General features: G+C 38.3%; 1 pseudogene; it reads left to right on the forward strand.

Moving 5' to 3' along the window:
* The window catches only part of LOC148551887 (25S ribosomal RNA), an 11,320-nt pseudogene that overhangs the window by 2,441 nt on the left and 3,879 nt on the right, over nucleotides 1–5,000 (forward strand).

The raw sequence follows: 5,000 nt of genomic DNA on the forward strand, positions 1-5,000 counted from the left end.
AGTCTCATCCAACCCCTGAGATCTTCAACCTCTCATTTAGATTTTGCAATTGAGCCAAGTTGCTCTCTGTTTTGATTTTAAAGTGATTTTCCAAATCTGTTGAATCTACTGCTTTCTTTTAATTTCCAGCACCCACTCCCTTTTAATTTCATGCAATTTACATTTCTTGCAATTTAAGATTCTTGCAATTTACATTTCTTGCTCTTTAAGTTTCAATGCAATTTACTTTCTGCACTTTAATTTTCCTTGTCATTTACATTCTGTTGGCTTCAATTGTCACTCAAATCACTCAATGTTAGCTTGACTAAACTAATCACCCACTAAAGTTGCTTGATCCATCAATCCCTGTGGGATCGACCTCACTCCCGTGAGTTTTTATTACTTGATACGACCCGGTACACTTGCCGGTTAGATTTGTGTGTTTTGGGAGAAATTTATTTTTCACCAAAATACTCATCAAGTTTTTGGCGCCGTTGCCGGGGATTGATTAGATCAACAATGATTAAGTGGGTGAGAAGTCTAGATTAAGCATTTTCTTTATTTTTGGTTTCTGTTTCAAAGTGAAACCAAGGTGTTTGAGTTTTTGCCTCACTAAGAAATTCTCATCTCTGATATGAGTAATTTCAATTTTCCTTGGTTGTGTGTTTTACAAAACTCAAATGGAGTTCAACTCATCTTATGATCAAACAAATTCTATGGGATATCACCCACCATTACCAATTTCTAATGATGGATGGGAATATCACCAAGAAACTTCAAATTCTGGGCTCTCCAATTCATGGAGCCATGCTTCAGAACCACAAGATGAGAAAGAAAATCATATTGGACATTTCCCTCCACCACAAAATGATTCAAGTCATTATTCCACTGGTGGCTGGGAGTATTACCAAGAAACTGCAAATTCTGAGCAGTCAACTCACATGAAAAATTGTCCAACCTCACCTCCCACTTCTACATTTGAAAATTCTTCATCACCTAAATATGCCTCAACACAAACTTCCACGAACCTAGGCCTCTCAAAGCTAGAGATCATGTTTGAAAAATATGAGAGGGAGGTGCAAAGATCTTGGAACGAGCAAAAGAATTCATTCAAAAACATGGAAGTGATGGCAGGCCAATTGTTGAATGCAAGGAAGGAGAAAATGGAAAAACAAGAATGCAAGGTCCCTGTGTTAAGTGAAATTGCAAAAAAGGAGGAGGTGGAAGAGCAAAAGGAAGATCCACTTCAAAAATCCAGAGAATTGTTGAAAAGACAAGAACAATTCATGAAGGAACAACAACAAGCCTGGAAAAGGGAAGAAAGACTCTTAAAAAATATGAATGAAGATTTAGAGAAAATAAGGAAACACTTAGAACCACTGAGCAAGAAAAATGAAGGCCAATTGATGGATAAGAAGGAGAAAGTGGAAGAGCAAGATAAGGAGGCCACTACATCAAGTGAACTTTCAATGAAGAATGAGGTGGTTGAACCTGAAACTGCACTTGAGATGACAAGAGAACATGAAGACTCACAACTCTCACAAACCTCCCTGGACCAAAATGCCTCAACATTTGAATCCATGATTGAAAGATATGACGAGGAGATGAAGAAATGTTGGGAAGATCGACAAACCTCCCCCATGATAGAGCGATTGAAACAAATGTTGGGTGTAAAAGAGGAAGTGGAGGAGCAAGAAAGTGAAGAAGTCATTCCAAACTCAAGTGAGGCAGAAAAGTACATAAAGGAGGAGTTCATGGAACCACCAGTACAAGAGGCCCTGAATGAAGAAATCACTCCAATAATCACACAGCAACCATGTCTTGACATCCAAGAAGTGAAGGCAATTAACAAAAGCACCAAGAAGAGGATTGTGACCAAGACACCAAGGACAACATTCATGAGAAGGTCAACTGCAAACAATCCTCCCCCTGATCCAGCAAGCAAGCTCAATCAAGCCATGTACAAAAGAAAGCTTGCTGAGAGGAAACCAAGACAGGGGGCAATAGCTGAATCTTCTCCTCTCTTGAAGTCATTCCTCTTAACAAATTGGAAGAAGAGGAAGAAAGTAAAGAACAGGTAGACAGTAGGTACATTTCTTCTCCTTGCTTTGTTTAAATTTCAATAAATTGGCATATGATCACATTATAAGTTTGGTGTTGCCCTGCAACAAACTGTTTTCCATCTTCATGGATGATTGCATCAATTTTACATGAAAGTGACACACCAAGATTCTAAGTTTGGTGTGCCACCTATTTTTCTATGCAATTCAATCCAGCAACATCACTTGTCTGCATAATCATATTGCCTTTTACAGTGTTAATTTTCTTCTTAGTTGGATAGTTTTTGTTTTCCCTTTGTTTCATTTATTTACTTGTTTTTAATGCTTTCCTTCATTAACTGTTTTTGTTAATACATCACCAAGACATCCTTATTCATAACAGACTCTTCATTTGGTGATTGTATTTAACATATAACAGTTTCTTTTGTTTAGTTTTAGTTCAAATAAATTGACATAGGATTGCATTCTAAGTTTGGTGTTGCTATGCAACACAGTTTGCTTCAAATCTTTACTGGATACTTGCATTAATTCCAAGTAAAAGTGTCACACTAAGTTTGGTGTGCCACTTATCTTTTATGCAAAGTATTATGCTCACCTTCTTAAGCTTGCAATCACAATGTCTCTGTCTCTTGTGCCTTGATTATTATCTTTAATTTTGCTTGCTTGAAACACATGTACTACTAACATTCCTTGTGAAAGACATTCATGATCCATCTTAGCCCCATAGCCACGGTTCTAATAGTTGCTTGAGGATGAGCAAGCATTCTGAGTTTGGTATGGGAAGGAGGAGAATGGGAGGAAAATGACAACAATAGAGAAGATGAACTACAAGGTTGTAAAGTTCCTTTTCCTCTCATTTGTTTCAAGCACTATGAACTGCATGATTGTCTTTACCTTCTCTGTATGCATGTGTGTATGAAAAGGCATAGTTTGATTTCTAAATTGCAACATGGTGCTATGTCATTATGATTTCCAACTTGAGTTTTGTGAATTCAAAAGCAACAAAAGTATCATGATCATAAACAAACAAGGCATTAAAGAAGACTTTAGCATGTGCATAAAAGTATTGGTAAGCTAGTATGTTTGATTGTTGCTTAATTGCATTAGATTTTATTTAATTGAAGTTTTCATCTAGGACATTTTGTGAAATCTTTTAAAATCATGAAAACCTTGAAGAAGCAAATGCAAAATAAAGCAAGAAAAGAAAAAGGGAAAGAATGAGAAAGCTGAAGGCTCTGAGTACCAATGGCAATTTATTTGCTAAGTACTTGTGGTGTTTATGTATCAAGCCAAATGCTTGAAAACAAAACACTTAGAAGTCAAGGCTAGGCTCAAAGTGCAAAAGCACTCCCTCAAAGCTCAAGGCTCTGAGCATCAATGATTAGAGAGTTAAGAAAAGAAAAGAAAAATGAGCTTAATGAAGTCCTCTAATCAAATGCTTGTGGTGCTTATGTATCAAGTGGTAATACTTGAAAACAAAGCATTTAGAAGTCGTAGCTTTGTTATCAACTCATGGGGCAAAGCACCCAAAAGGAGAAGCTAATTAAAAAATTCAAAAGCTTTTTTCAAGGAAGAAATATAAAAGAAAGATTTCATAAATTGAGCTAGATGGAAGCATCAATCATTTACATTTCTTTTGTGATTGTAGCATGCTTAGAAAACTAGCTTACCATGAACATTGAGTTGCTATTCTTCTTACCTTGGATTGTCAATCTTTATTGCATGATTCTTTTCTTGCTTGGGGACAAGCAAGCTTTAAGTTTGGTGTTGTGATGACAAGTCATCTTAGCCTATTTTAACTAGCCTTTTTCTTTTGTTTTCAATTGAATTATGCACTTTCTTGAGCCATAAGCAAGCCAATTGGGTAGATTTTCATGTTTCCTTGGATTTAACCAACCATATATGAATTCATGCCATTTCATGAGGTTTTATGCTATATTTGTTGCATATTATGAAAGATTGAATACCTCATGATTTTAAGCATAGCTTTGATAAGTTTGGTTGATTCATGATAGGTGAAGAAAGCTTGGAGAAAGGTTGAAGCAAAGAGGAATGGCTAGGAGTGAAGAGAGGACAATGGAATAAAAGAAATTGAACCGGGATGCATGAAGTTAGCCCCAACGTTAGCCCCCTAACTTGGAGGCTAACGTTGGGCATGAAAATCACTCCCTGGGCTCCCCACGTTTGAGCCAACGTTAGCCCCCTAACTTGGAGGCTAACGTTGGCACATGACATTGCAAGGAAGAGGCCAACGTTAGCTCCAACGTTAGCCCCCTAACTTGGAGGCTAACGTTGGAACTTGAAATTCATCCCTGGCCATCCAACGTTGGTGCCAACGTTAGGGGTCTAACTTTGACCCTAACGTTGGCACATGAATTACAAAGGGGGAAGGAGCCAACGTTTGCGCCAACGTTAGCCCCCTAACTTGGAGGCTAACGTTGGCGCCACACACCACAAGGCATACAAGGGGTATACTTCCAACAAGAATAACTTGAGCTACATAGCTCCAAATGAGGTGATTCAAGAAGCATTGGAAAGTAGGAATCAAGAGCTTTCCAAGCATATATGGCACTGCATGGTGGACACTAAAATTGAGGGAGAAAACTGCCCCACAATGTGCATAAACGAACATGGTGGAAACCTGCAGTGAGGCCACTTGACCTCTGCACCTTCAAAGGAGTATAACTCGAGCTGTAGAGCTCCAAATGATGTGCTCCCAAAGGCATTGGAAAGTAGACATCCAGAGCTTTCCAACAATGTATAATAGTATGGGGTGGACAATACATTTGAGCCTCCAGAACTGGCGTTTTCGCCAACGTTTGAGGGCTAACGTTACCTCAAACGCTGCACACCAAAGCCAGCGACCATGCCCTCTTCAAATGATCATAACTTGAGTTGTAGATGTCCAATTGAAGTGATTCCAAGTGGGTTAGAAAGCTGACATTCAGAGCTTTCCAACCA

The sequence above is a fragment of the Arachis ipaensis genome, chromosome B7 (assembly GCF_059453495.1).
Source record: "Arachis ipaensis isolate K30076 ecotype BB chromosome B7, ASM5945349v1, whole genome shotgun sequence".
Classification (NCBI taxonomy): Eukaryota; Viridiplantae; Streptophyta; class Magnoliopsida; order Fabales; family Fabaceae; genus Arachis; species Arachis ipaensis.